Raw genomic sequence first — 15409 nt, forward strand, 5'->3', positions numbered from 1 at the left:
TGGGAGGGGTCTCCCGCCTGCAGGGGCAAGTCCCCTCTACTTTGGCTGATGCCCCCTCCCTGGATACCCCGGCGGGAGGGGTCTCCCGCCTGGAGGGGCAAACTCCTCCCTAGCTGTGGCAGTATAGAAGTCCCCCTGACACCCTGGTGAAAGGGGTCTACTGCTTGTAGGGACAAGTCTCCTCTACTCTGGCTGCAGCAGTATTCAAGCTCCCCACCCAACCAGGTGGGAAGGGTCTCTGACTGGAGAGGCGAGTCCCCTCTACCTTGACTGCGGAGGTATACAAGCTCCCCCAACACCCAGGTAAGAGGGGTGTCTCCCCTGGAGTGGCGAGTTCCTGCTACCCTAGCTGTAGTGGCATAGGAGTCCCACTCCCCAACACCCAGGCGGGAGGGGTCTCCTGCCTGGAGGGGCTAGTCCCCTCTACCCTGGCTGCTGTGGCATACAAGTTCCTGCTGATTCCCGGTGGGATGGGTCCTAGGCCAAGAGGGGCGAGTCACCTCTACCATGGCTGCTGGGATATATGAACTCCCATGACACCCAGGTGGGAGGGGTTCCCCCCCGGAGGGGCAAGTCTCCTCTACCATGGCTGCAGAGGTATAAGAGCTCCACCAAACACCCACGTGAAAGGGGTCTTCTGCCTAGAGGAGTTAGTATGCTCCATCCTGGCTGCAGCATTTGAGTTTCCCCTGACACCCAGGTGGGAGGGTCACCACATGTTTGAGCTCCCCCAAACACCCAGGTGGGAGGGTTCTCCAGCATGGAGGGGTGAGTCCCCTCTATTCTGACTGAGGTGGTATAGGACCTCCCCTCAACACCCAGGTTAGAGGGGTCTCTTGACTGGAGGGGCGAGTACCCTCTACTCTGGCTGTGGCAGTATTCAAGCTTTCCCCGACACCCAGGTGGGAGGGGTCTCCCACCTAGAGGGGCCAGTCCCCTCTTCCCTGGCTGTGGTAGGATACAAGCTCCCCTGATACCCAGGTGAGATGGGTCTCCGGCCTGGAGCAACAAGTCCCCTCTACCCTGGCTGCATTGGTATACAAGCTCCCCCAGACACCCAGGTGGGAGGGGTCTCCTGCATGGAGGGGCAAGTCCCCTCTACCCTGTCTAAGGCTGTATACAGGTTTGCCCCACCCCAAAGCACAGGTGGGAAGGGTCTTTCACCTGCATGAGTGAGTCCCCTCTACCCTGGCTGCAGCAGTATAGGAGCTTCCCCCATTCCTAGGTTAGAGGGTTCTCTTGATTGGAAGGGCAAGTCCCCTCTACCCTTATAGGAGGCCATCCTCTCACATGATTTGAGTTACCTCCCTGGCTGGGTGAGAGGCGCTTAGACACAGCTGTTAGAGCTTTCCTCACCTTTTCCCAGGTCTGAGGGCTTGTCCGTGCAGAGGCATGCCTGGCCACCGCCCGGAAGACCCAACCGTCGCCCCTGACTTTGGGATGCTGCCCTCCTTAACCTTAATTGGATGGGATTTTCCCTGGAATTTTTTGTTTCCCAATAAAAGTCCACTCCCTGGCGTGTTCTCTCTCTCTCTCTCTCTCTCTCTCTCTCTCTCTCTCTCTCTCTCTCTCTCTCTCTCTCTCCCTCTCCCTCTCTCGTCTCTACTGTAAACATCGCCACTGCGTTAGGTGGCTGGAGGCGGGAACTAGGAGAAGCCGTCCTGGAGCTGGTATTAAAGGTAATAAGAGTCTTGTCTTTTTAATTTAAAACTCCCTGGCATGAATGGAACCTTCTTTCATGAAGCCAGCACCGGTTACGTGGCAGATACCCTGGCTGCAGCAGGATTGGAGCTTCCCCTGACACCCAGGTGGGAGGGTCTCCCACTTGGAAGGATGAGTTCTCTCTACTTTGGCTGGTGCCCTATAAGGGCTCCCTGGACACCCAGGTGGGAGGGGTCTTCTGCCTGCAGGGGCAAACCCCTCTACCCTGGCTGTTGCAGTATAAGAAGAGCTCCCCCATACACCCTGGTGGGAGGGGTCTCCTGCCTATAGGGGTGAGTTTCCTCTATCCTGGCTAAGGAGGTATTGGAGCTCCCCTTGTTAATCAGGTAGGAGGGGTCCCCTGCCTGGAGGGGCGAGTCCCTGCTACCCTGGATGCAGCAGTATAGGAGTCCCCCCCACGCAGGTGGGAGGGGTCTCCCGCTTGGAGAGGTGAGTTGCCTCTATCAAGGCTGTTGAGGTATATGAGCTCCCATGACTCCCAGGTGGGAGAGGTCACCCGCCCTGAGGGGCAAGTTCCCTCTACCATGGCTTCTTTGGTATATAAGCGACACATGACACCCATGTGAAAGGGGTCTTCCACCTGGAGGGGCGAGTATACTCTACCCTGGCTGCAGCAGTATACAAGCTTCCCCTGACACGCAGGTGGGAGGCATCTCCTGCCTTCTGAGGTGAATCCCCTATACCCTGGATGTGGCAGTGTATGAGCTTCCCCAGACACCCAGGAGGGTAAGAGTCTCTCCTCTTGAGGGGAGAGTCCCTGCTATCCTGTCAGCCGTGGTATACAAGCCCCCTCTGACACCCAGGTGGGAGGGGTCTCCTGCCTAGATTGGTGAGTCCTCTCTACCCTGGCTGGGGCAGTATAGGAGCTCCCTACAACACCCAGGTGGGTGTCTCGACTGGAGGGGTGAGTCCCTTCTACCTTGGCTGCAGTTGTATAGGAGCTCCCCACAGTACCCAGGTGGGAGGGTATCCTGCCTGGAAGGGCTCTACTCTGGCTTTGGTGATATAAGAACTCCCCCCCCCAACTCTCAGGTGGGAGTGGTCTCCCGCCTGGAAGGGTGTGTTCCCTGTACCCTGGCTTAAGTGGTATAGGAGCTCCCCAGGACACCCAGGTGGAAGGGGTCTCCTGCCTGGATGGGAGAGTCCCTTCTATCATGGCTTTGTCAGTATAAGAGCTCCCCCTGATACCCAGGTGGGAAGGGTCTCCCACCTTGAGGGGCAAGTCCGCTCTACTTTGGCTGCAGTAGGGTACAAGCTCCTACTGGACTCCCAGGTAGGAGGGGTTTCCCGACTGGAGGGGCAAGGACCCTCTACCCTGGCTGTTGGGGTATATGAGCTCCCTCTGACACCCAGGTGGGAGGGGTTTCTTGAATGGAGTGGCAAGTCCCCTCTACCCTGGTTTGGCGGAAAAGCTTTCCCCAACACCCATGTGGGAGGAGTCTCCCACATGGAGGGGCAGGTCCCCTCTACCCTGGCTGTGGTAGTATACAAGCTCCCCCTGACACCCAGGTGGGAGTGTGTTGAGAGCCACAGCCGGTCAGAATGAAGCCTGGCATTTGCCAGAGGGAATGTTTGAAAGGTAATGCCAGGGAACCATTGAGATGATGATTTGAGTTAAGCTATATATAATTGCTGTGATACTGGATTGATTGTATTGTATATTTGATCTTTACTATCAGGCAATGAGGCACCCTCTACTTTAGAGCTCTCCCACTACTTTGGAGTTCTTACTGGGATTCATGGAGAGTTCCCATTGGTTGGGGAAGTGCCAGAGGAGGGATTTGCAGTGTGGGGGTTTCTGGAAAGGGGGTTTCATGGGTGGCATTGGCGAAAAAGCCGCCTGCAGTTCCGGTGAGAATTGAAATAAAGTAGTTGCTGTTTGAACCTACAAGGCTTTGTGGTGGCTCAGTTATTCGTGCCCAGCCAGATTGTGGCATTTAGTGGTCCGTGCTGGGAACTCCTGAAGCTTGGAGGTAAGTGAAATTGCTCGCCCCTAAGGGAAGAGAGAATGAGTGACCATTTCAAAAAACAATGTGCTCTTGTTTTGATTTGTTTTGTTTTTGTTTCAAGCTGCCTATCCCTAGAATTTTCTCAGGCAAACTGGGAAAAATGGTTGGCTCAAGGTTTGAAGTTTTTTGGCCCTGAGGAAGAGATAGAGATAGACCATGAATATACAGTTCAAAAAAATAGGAAAATTGATACAATGATTTTTTGTTCCACTTTTGTTTTGTTCTGCTTTGGTTTTGTTTTGAGTTATCTGTTTGAGTTGCGTTATCCTTGTAAGCAGAAATATGGGGTCAGAAATTAGCAAAAAACAAACTGAAAGAATGTTAAGTAAATTGTTAGAGGAAGGAAGCACCCCAGTAAAACCAAAAAGAGTCAGGGCATACGTTGATACAATACAAAAATGTAGCCCATGGCTTTTTAAGGAGGAGTTGTTGAATATATCACAATGGGACCATCATGGTGAAGATTTAAGAGACAGGGAAAAGAAACACCCAGGAACTCTGCCAGTTGGCACATTGCCATTGTGGATGAGGATATGATTTTGTTTGCCTAGTCCAAACATTTCAGTTCAGATTATGGTAGAAGACATATTAGAACAGGAAAAAGAAGAGGCCTCTCGAGATAGTCAGAAAGGGAAAGAAAGTTTAGAGCGGAAAAAGCCATCAGGGGAAAAGTTATAACAGGAGGCTGCTACTAACACCTTTCTATTACCAGAGGGTGTAAGTGTCCAACCAACAGCTCTGCCTATAGAGACAACATATGCTGAGTGGCCCTCAACCCCCATAGTTGATAGATGGGATCCTGAGACAAGACTCAAAGATTAGCATGCACTGTATTTGAGGCAGCAGGAGGGCAGCAAAATCACCATGTTTTAGATTTCAAAACAGTGAAGCAGCTAAAAGAGGCTGTAACAACCTATAGTCCTCAAGCCCCCTTTACTATAAAGCTTGGTCAAATCTATTACCAACTTGAACATGATGCCAGCAGATTGGACTAGTATGGGTAAAGCTGTGCTAAATGGAGGACAATACCTGTTATGGAATTTTGCCAATGAGGAATTTTGCATGGAGACGGCCAGGTGAAATGCAGCAGCTGGTTATCCTCAGAGAAATCTAGATATGTTGTTAGGAAAAGGACCTTATGAGGGTCAGTTGCAACAAATTGCATATGATCCTGCTATATATTCACAAATTGCTTCAGATGCAGTTAGGGTATGGAAGATTTTACAAGTACATGGAGATTTACAAGGTCAATTATCTAAGGTAATACAAGGAGCTAATGAACCTTACACTGAATTTGTAGATAGGCTTATTCAAACAGCTACCAGAGTTTTTGGGGATCAGAGCAAGCAATGATATTAATTAAACAGCTAGCCTTTGAACAAGCAAACAGATGGTGTAAGGAGGCCATTAGACCATGGAAACATGGAGATTTAACATATATATCAAATTATGTAGAGACATTAATGAACAAGGACAAGTCCTGGCAGCTTCAGTATAACAGGCTTTAGATGCCAGGCTGAAAACATGCTATAATTGTGAACAAACAGGACATTTTAAAAGGAGTTGCCCCATAGGAGGAGGCTTTAATAAAGCTAGGTATCAAAGGAGTAGAATACCGGGTATTTGCCCACAATGTCATAAAGGGAGATATTGGGCTAATGAATGCCATTCTCCAACCACCATAGAGGGTACTCTGTTATCAAAAAACAGACAAGGACCAGGTGTTTACCCACAATATCATGGAGAAAAGCATTGGGCTCCATTGCCAAAAAATGGACAGGGGGGCCCAATGCTCCGGGGCCCAAAACCACAAATATACAGGGCAATGGAGGAACCCAGCAACACCATCAGGGTAGTGCCCAGGACACATTATCCATTAGATCCCTCATCAGACAAACCAGAGGGAGCACAGGGTTGTACATCTGCACCTCCGCCAGAGCAGTACTAACTCCAGAGATGGTAGTTCAAATCATTCCTACAGGAATAAAAGGACCTCTTCCCCAAGGAACAGTAGGCTTATTATTGGGATGCAGTTCTTCTACACTAAAAGGACTTTTGATAAGTCTAGGGTAATTGTTCTCGATTATGCAGGTGAAATTAAAATTATAGCTAGTTCTCCAAGAGGTATATCAGTAATTTCATCAGGAGAGAGAATAGCACAATTATTAATAATACCCAGCCTGCAGATAAATTTTCCAGTCGTACTGTAGAAAGAGGTTCCAGGGGATTAGGCTCCACAGGTGTAGATTGGGCTATGCTGTCTTTAAATTTAGATTCTCGCCCAATGCTAAAACTAAGTATTCAAGGACATGAATTTAATGGGCTACTTGATACAGGTGCAGATCTTAGCATCATATCTCATCAAGAATGGCCAAAACATTGGCTGTTACAACAAGCGACTCAAATGCTTCAAGGCTTAGGAGTGGCGACTAATCCTCATAGAAGTGCAATGGTATTAGATTGGAAGGATCCTGAAGGATGTGAATGAACTACACAGCCATATGTATTGGATCATCTTTCTATAAATTTATGGGGACGAGATGTCCTAGATCAATTAGGTTTGACATTAACAAATAACATCAATCCAAATGTGCCCACTATTAGGGCTAGACAAGGTTTTAGGAAAGAAAAAAGATTAGGAGAACAAGAGCAAGGTATAGCAGCACCAATTCAAATAGATCAAGGAATAAATAGATATGGATTGGGTTTTCAGAAGGGGTCACTGAGGCAATAAAAATTATTTGGAAATCAGAAAGACCAGTATGGGTTCCTCAGTGGCCCCTGACTAAAGGAAAGATAAAAGTAGCCCATGACCTGGTCAAATAACAATTAGCATAGGGACATATACAACCTTCCATATCTCCCCATAATACTCCCATTTTTGTCATCAAAAAGAAATCTGGCAAATGGAGATTATTGCAAGATTTAAGAGCCATTAATAATGAGATGGTTATTATGGGATCTGCTCAATAGGGGATTCCCAAATTTTCTGCTTTGCCAAAAACCTGGTATGTTTTAGCTATAGATATTAAAGATTGTTTTTTTTCAATTCGAATTTATCCTGAGGATAGTCCATGTTTTGCATTTACTATCCCTGCACTGAATAATGAAGGTCCTGATCAGAGATATGAATGGAATGTACTCCCTCAATGGATGGCTAACAGCCCAACTATGTGTCAAATTTATGTTAACAAAGCAATCCAGCCACTTAGAAATCAAAATCTTGAACTACAAATATTTCACTATATGGATAATGTAAAAACACATTGCTAGAATGTTATGCCATGTGGTGAGCCATGTCAGCGGACCGTGGCCGCCATTACAAGATGGCGCTGATAAGCACCGTGGCCTGTGATAAACAACTCCTTGTTTTGGGAGAGTTGGCACGTAGCTGTAAAACACCCTATGAGAAAGATCCACGTGGCAGTTGTGCATTGGGGCTTAATGTGCTTTATCAAGGCTGGGGCGCTCGGGTGAAGGAGTAGTGGTAGAGTAGTAGAAAGTAGTAGTAGAAGTAAAAGTAGAAGTAGAAGTAATAGTAGCAGTAGCAGTAGTAGTAGTAGTAGTAGAGAGAAGCTTCCAGAGACACATAATTAAAGGCCTGAATAAACTGCTGAAAGAAGAATCCTGTGTCGTGTCCTCCTTGCTGGCGAGGGGAGTAGGCAATGCCACACTTACAAATTTATTAAAAAATTATAATCTAGAGATAGCAATAGATGAAGTACAATTAAATTTTCCAATTAATTATTTAGGAGTTCTATTATCCTCAACCATGGTCCGTCCACCAAAAATTCAAATACAAGTAGATCAACTCAAATCACTTAATGACTTTCAAAAGTTATTAGGAGACATAAATTGGATACGGCCTTGTCTAGGCATACCAACAGGAGAGTTGGGCCCTTTATTTGATATCCTAAAAGGTCCATCAGATCCAAATTCACCCTGCATGTTAACACCTGAAGCAAGAAAGGCATTAAAAATTATTAAAACATATATGGAAAATATGCATTTGGATAGAATTGATATAAGTTTGCCTTTATTATTTATTGTAATACCAACAAAAATATTCCTACAGGAGTATTTTGGCAAGAAGGTCCATTATTGTGGATACATTTATCTTATTCTCCTAACACTATTCTTACTAGGTATCCTGAGGCTGTAGGACAATTTATACTCAAAGAAATAAAAGCAGCAAAGGGATTGTTTGGAATTTCTCCCCCCCAAAATTATTACTCCATATACTATGGATCAAATTGATGAGTTAGATAATGAGTTAAATACTTGTGCAATAATCGTGTAAATCTAATGTTTCATTTGATTATCACTTACCATCTAATCTTTTGTTGTCTTTTTGGTCTTCGCATCCTGTAGTTTTTCCAAAAATTACAAGAAAAACACCTATCATGAGTGCTCCAAATATATTTACTGATGGGTCAAATAATGGTATAGCAGCAGTAGTTATCCCTGATCAAACATTTACATTTTTAATACCCAAACAATCAGCTCAAAAGCTAGAGCTTAATGCAATATTACAAGCTTTTGTGATGTTTAAAGATTCTGTATTTAATTTATTTTTTGATAGTCAGTATATAGTTAATGCTATAGTATCCCTGGAGGATGCTCATAGGATTTCCCCTTCCTCTACTGTTTTCTCTTTGTTTTTCACTATACAAAGTCTAATCTGGAACAGAAAAGATCCATTCTTTATAGGACATATCAGGGCACATACAAGATTGCCTGGAGCCCTTAGTTTGGGCAATGATTTAGCAGATAAAACTACACATGACATACATATTTTCTCTACACTAGAAGAAGCTACATATTTTCATAAAAAAATCCATGTCAATGCTAATACTTTACAAAAGCATTTTAAAACAACTAAGGAACAAGCTAGACAAATAATAAAACAATGTCAAAATTGTGTGACCTTTTTACCACAAGTTAATCTTGGAGTCAATTCTAGAGGATTGATACCTAACCATATTTGGCAGATGGACGCCACACACTTGCCAGAATTTGGAAAATTAAAATATTTGCATGTTACAATTGATACTTCTGGATTTTTGATGGGCTCCCTTCCTGCCCGAGAAAAAAAATAAAGATATTATAGGTCATTGCTTACAAAATTTTGCCACTGTGGGCATTCCAAAACAGTTAAAAATAGATAATGGTCCTGGTTATACTTCTGCTTCTTTAAAACAATTTTTCTCATCATTTGGCATTACTCATATAACAGGAATCCCATACAATCCACAGGGACAAGGCATAGTTGAAAGAGCTCATCAAACTATTAAAATGTACTTATTAAGGCAAAAAGAGGGAATTGGAAAGGGGTATATATCCCCCAAAGATAAACTTATAATAACCCTTTTTACTCTAAACGTTTTAAATGTGGATTCATCAGGGCTTAGTGCTGCAGAAAGGCATATGTGTCCAAAAAATGTACATAAGCCTAAGGTACTTTGGAAGGATATTTTAACAGGACAACAAAAGGTCCTGATCTGTTAGAGTCTGTAAACAAGTCTGGATGGCGCCTGGCATTTTGCCAGAGGGAGTGGTTTGTGAAGTAATGCCAGCGAGCCATTAAGTGTGGAGATTCCTTATTGGTTGACTGCTGTATCTAGTTTATGCTAATTTAGATAAGCTGTGTGAAATGTATAAATACCTCTGTTGTCTTACAATAAAGGGCTTCCACTCCTGCTGTATCAATCTACACAAGTTTTTCGTCACCCCCCTGTTAGTTTGCCCAACCAGCTGGGCTGCGGCAGATGGTTGCCCATTACAGGGAGCCCTGGGACACTCGGGGATAAATGACGGAAAAAAAAAAAAAAAGCTGCCCGTTCATAGATAGGATGGGAGCAAATCTGCTCATCCCTAGGCAGATAGGGCAAGAGGAAAAATGGCTATTTTGAGAAAATGGAGAAGATTGATACAGTATGTTTGTGTCTTGTTTTGTCTTGAAATGTTGAATTGTCTTTGTGACAAAAATATGGAAGGCGTGTTAAGTAAATTACTAGGGGAAGAAGGCACCCCAGTGGAACCAAGAATAGTTAGCGCATGTGTTGATAAAAGCTCAGGAACTCTAATCAGAAAGAAGAAACTTCAGAGGAGGAAGGATTATCAAGAAAGGAATTGCAAAAGGCTACTATTAAATACTTTTCGTTACTGGAGGGTGCATGAATTGGTGCAGTGGCTGCCACATGGCGCAGCAAGGACTTTCCAGGCCGCGGCAGCCAGCTCTTCCACTGCTGCGAGCCCAAATCCAAACTTGACCCAGAGGCATGGTCTTGCAGGCTCTTGCTCCCTGTGCCTAGTGGCAGTTTGAGTCGGAACACTCCCGGGGCCATCTGGGGCTGCCCAGACACTACAGCCTGCAGAAGACATGTAAAAACCCTTGAGATAATGTAGTAAATTTTTCAGAAGGTTGTTTTCTTAGTGGAATACTACAGGATTTTCTTTAGCCATCCAGAGTTCCTGCCTTCATCCCAGTGCCAGTGAGGACGAGGGTGGAAGAATTTCCAGTGTTGCTGAGACCCGGACGAGACTTCGGTTCAAGCTTCTTCCACAGTAAACTGTATAAACTGATGCATCAATGAATAATAACTCTACAAGTAATGCTCAATCAAGGAGTAAATTTACTTTGGGAGGAAATGGACATATTGATGGATTCCTCTGATTTGAACTGCTTGCAGAACTTGCATGGACTATGTATCACTTGTATGCATTGTGAACTATCTGTTGGTGCAGAAAATTGTGGTAGTGCTAGGGCATCTTTGCTGATGGTGTCATCGGTGGTACAATTGTTCCAAAAAGAGCTGACATTTGGTTTGGTGTCATGGCATTTTGCATCCTCTTCCCTTCTGCTGGCACCAAGGCCAAGTTTGGGGGCCAACAGAGGTGAGGCAAAGAACCTCACCCCCCCACACTGGCACCAAAGTCAAATTTGGGGGCCAACAGAGGTGAGGCAAAGAACCTTGCCCCCCTACTGGTGCAAAGGCCTATCCACAAGTATGGCTGTATTCTGGACCAGTAGTCAGTGCCGGGTAAGATCCAATTGCAGTGGTACCAACCTAAGACAAGAGGCTGATGCCTTGAGGTCAGCTCATCCAATGATGGGTAAGGACCATATGTAGTATTGGACAACCTAACAGGCATGGTCCCTAAGCCACATTGCTTGTTGTTTAATTAAACAGAAGGGGGGAGATGTTGAGAGCCACCGTGGGTCAGAATGACGCCTGGCATTTGCCAGAGGAAATGTTTGAAAGGTGACCCAGGAAACCATTGAGATGATGATTTGAGTTAAGCTATATATAATTGCTCTGATGCTGGATTGATTGTATTGTATATTTGACCTTTACTGATGGGCAATGGGGCACTCTTGCTGCCTAGGGTGCCCGCTACTTTGGAGTTCTAGCGAGGATTCCTGGAGAGTTCCCATTGGTTGGGAAAGTGCTGGTGGAGGGATTTTCGGTGTGGGTGGCCTTGGTGAAAAGCACATGGTGCAGTGCCAGTGAGAGTTGAAATAAAATAGTTGCTGTTTGAGCCTACAAGGCTTTGTGGAAGCTTGGAAACTCATGCCCAGCCAGACTGCGGCAGGATTGTTCTCCTGCCTGGAGGGGGGAGTCCCCTCTACTTGGCTGGTGCCCTATAAGAGCTCCCTGGACACCCAGGTGGGAGATGTCTCCCACCTGCTGCAACAAACACCTCTACCCTGCCTCTGGTAGTAAAGGAGCTTCCCCCAATACCCTGGTGAGAGGGGTCTCCGGCCTGAAGGGGTGATTCCCTTCTACCCTGGCTGCAAAGGTATAGGAGCTCCCCCAACCCAGGTGGGAGGGCCTGTCCCCTGGAGGGACGAATCCCTGCTACACTGGATGGAGTGGTATAGGAGCCCCCACCCTAGGACACCCAGGTGGGAGGGGTCTTCCATCTGGAAGGGCAAGTCTCTTCTACCCTGTTCCCTCGTTTTCCCAGGTGGGAGGGGTCTTCCGCCTAGATATGTGATTCGCCTCTACCATGGCTGGTGGGGTATATGAGCTCCCTTGACACCCAGGTGGGAGGTGTCCCTTGCCTGGAGGGTCGTGTCCCCTCTACCATGGCTCAAGCTGTATATAATCTCCAAAAGACACCCACGTGGGAGGGGTCTTCCCACTGGAGGAGCGAGTCCACTCTATCCTGGCAGCAGCAGTATAGGAGCTCTCCCTTACACCCAGGTGGGAGGGGGTCTCCCATCTAGAGTGGTAAGTCTCCTCTACCCTGGCTTTGGCGGTGTATAAGCTCTCCCAGACACCCAGGTGCGAGGGTTCTCCAGCATGGAGGGGCGAGTACCCTCTATTCTGGCTGAGGTGGTATAGGAGCTCCTCCCGACATACAGGTTAGAGGGGTCTCTTGACTGGAAGGGCGAGTCCCTTATTCCCTGTCTGCTACAGTATTCGAGTTCCTCCGGACACACAGGTGGGAGGGTTCTTCCCCGTGGAGGGGTGAGTCACCTCTCCCTGGCTGCAGTGATAGAGGAGCCCCCCCAACACACAGGTGAGAAGGGTCCTTTGCCTGGAGTGATGAGTCCCCTCTATACTGGCTGAGGGTGTGTACCAGCTACCTGCGCAACCCAGGTGGGAGGGGTCTCCTGCCTGAAGGGGTGAGTCCCCGCTACCCTGGCTAAGCAATATAGGAGTTACCCCCATTATCAGGTAGAAGGTGTCTGTCGCCTGGAGGTGCGAGTCGCCTCTACCCTGGCTGCTGGGGTATATGAGCTCCACCTAACACCCAGGTGGGAGAGGTGTTCTGCCTGGAGAGGCAAGTTCTCTCTACCCTGGCTAAGGCGGTATAAGAGTTTTCCCCATTCCCAGATGGAAGGTGTCTCTTGCCTGCTGTGCAAGTCGCCTCTAACCTGGCTGCTGGGGTATATGAGCTCCACTTGACACCCTTTGGGAGGGGTATCTCGCCTGGATGGGCGAGTCCCCTCTACTTTAGCTCTTGCCATATAAGAACTCCCAGTACACCCAGCGGGTAGAGGCTTCCACCTGGAGGGGCGTGTTCCCTCTACCCTGCTGCGGCAGTATAGGAGATGCCCCCCACACCCAGGTGTCGCCTGTAGGGGCAAGTCCCCTCTACCATGGCTGCTGCAGTAATCAAGCTCCCCCAGACACCCAGGTGGGAGGGGTCTCCCCATGGAAGGGCAAGTCAATTCTACCCTTGCTGCAGCGGTAGAAGAACTCCTCCTGACACACAGATGGGATGGGTCTCCTGCCTAGTCGTGGGAGTCCCCTCTACCCTGGCTGCTTTGGTATAGAAACTCCCCTGACACCCCATTGCGACAAGTCTCTTGCAAGGAGGCTAGAGTCCTCTATACCTTGCTACAGCGGTTTAGGAGCTCCCCAGGATACCCAAGTGGAAGGGGTCTCTCATCTGGAGGGTAGAGTTCCCTCAACACCACCTGTGGCAGTATAGGAGCTCCCCTAACACGCAGGTAGGAGGGGTCACCAACCTGGAATGCGGAGTCCACTCTTCCATGGCTGCTGCCATATATGAGCTCCCCCCCACACCCAGGTGAGGGGGTCTCCAGCCTGAAGGGGAAAGTACCCTTTACCATGGCTGCTGTGGTATAAGAGCTCCCTCTTATACCCAGGTGGGAGGGGTCTCCTGCCTGGAGGGTCGAGTACCCAATACTCTGGCTGCAGGGTTATACGAGCTCCACTCCTCACATCCAGGTAGGAGGGGTCTTCCCCCTGGAGGGGCGAGTCCGCTTTACCCTAACTGCAGTGGGGGGATAGGAAGGGGATAGGAAGGGTAGCAGAATACAACAGACACTTGTTTGGCAGTATGTATAAACGTGGCTGTATAATCAACATGATTCTGCAATCTGTACACAGGGGAATAATAAGAATTCATACCCCCATTTGAAACAAATGTATGATATATGATATATCAAGATCAATGTAATGTTTTGAGCAACCAATAAATTTCTGATGTCTAAAAAAAAAAAAGAAAGAAAAGAAATATAGGAGCTGCCCCTCCACACACTGAGGTGGGAGGGTCTCCACCTGTAGGGGCGAGTCCCCTCAACCCTGGCTGCAGGGATATAAGAGCCTCCTCCTACCCTCAGGAGGGAGGGGTCTCCTGCCTGGAAGGGGGAGTTGCTGCTACCCCAGCTGCAGCTGTATATGAACCACCCCTTGCCAGATGTCCCTGTGGAAATGGTCTTCAGCCCGGAGGGGCAAATCTTCTCTAACCTGGCTAAGGCTCTATACAAGCACCTGCCTACACACAGGTGGAAGTGGTCTTCTGCATGGACAGGTGTGTCCTCTCTACCCTGGCTAAGGTGGTATACAAGCTCCCTGCGTAACCCAGGTGGAAGGAGTCTCCTGCCTGGAGGGGCAAGTCCCTAGTAACCTGGCTACAGCATATACAAGCTCCACCTCCCACACCCATATGGGAGGTGTCTCCCTCCTGGAGTTGCTAGTCCCCTTTACCTTGGCTGCAGGTGTATAAGAGCCGCCTCTGACACCCAGGTGGAAGGGGTGTCTTGCCAGGAGGAGCCAGTCCCTTCTACTCTGGCTGCTGCAGTTTAGGAGTTCCCATGACAATCAGGTTTGAGGAGTCTCCCGCCTGGTGGGTAGAGTCTCCTCTACACTGCCTGTGGTTGTATTAGGAGCTCCCTGAGAAATCCAGGTGGAAGGGCTCTCCTGCCTGGAGTGTCTGAGTCCCCTCTATCCTGGCTGCAGCGCCGTAAGAGCTGCCCCTGAAACCCAAGTGTGTGGGGGGGTCTCCCGCCTTGAGGGGCGAGTCCCCTCTACCCTGGTTGTGGCGGTTTAGTATCTCTCCCACACACCCAGGTGGGAGGGGTCTCCTGCCTAGAGGGGCAAGTTTACTCTACCTTGTCTGTGGCGTTATGAGATTCCCCCTGACACACAGGTGGGAAGGGTCTCCCGACTGGAGCAGCGAGTCCCCTCTACACTGGCTGTGGAGGTATACAAGCTCCTTCAGACAAGCTCCTTCTCCCTCATGGAGGGGTGAGTCCCCTTTATCCTATTTGTGGCGGTATATGAGTTCCCCCTGACACCCTGGTGGGAGGCGTCTTTCACCAAGAGGTGCAAGTACTGTGGCTTTGGTGGTATATGAGCTCCCACAGACAGCCAGGTTGGAGGGGTCTCCAGCCTGGATGTGCGAGTCTCCTCTATCCTGGCTAAGCTGATATACAAGTTCCCCACGACACCCAGGTAGGAGGGGTCTCGTGCCTGGAGGGGCAAGTCCCTACTACCATGGCTGCAGTGGTATATGAGCTTTCCACCAACCCAGGTGTGAGGGTCTTACTCTCCAGCGAGTCCCCTCAACCCTGGCTGCGGGGGTATAAATGCCTCCTCCTTCCCCCAGGATGGAGGGATCTCCTGCCTGGAGGGGTGAGTCGCTGCTACCCCAGCTGCAGTTTTATATGAACCCCCCTTGCCAGACACCCATGTGGGAGGGGTCTTTGGCCTGGAGGGGCCAGTTTTCTCTACCGTGGCTAAGATGATATAGTAGTTATCCCCATTACCAGTGGGAGGTGTCTCCAGCTTGGAGGTGCAAGTCGCCTCTACTCTGGCAGCTGGGGTATATAAGCTCCACCCAGGTAGGAGCGGTCTTTGGCTCTGAGGGGTGAGTCACCTTTAACCTGGCTGCAGCGGTATACAGTGTTAGACCAG

The sequence above is a fragment of the Ictidomys tridecemlineatus genome, chromosome 8 (assembly GCF_052094955.1).
Source record: "Ictidomys tridecemlineatus isolate mIctTri1 chromosome 8, mIctTri1.hap1, whole genome shotgun sequence".
Lineage (NCBI taxonomy): Eukaryota > Metazoa > Chordata > Mammalia > Rodentia > Sciuridae > Ictidomys > Ictidomys tridecemlineatus.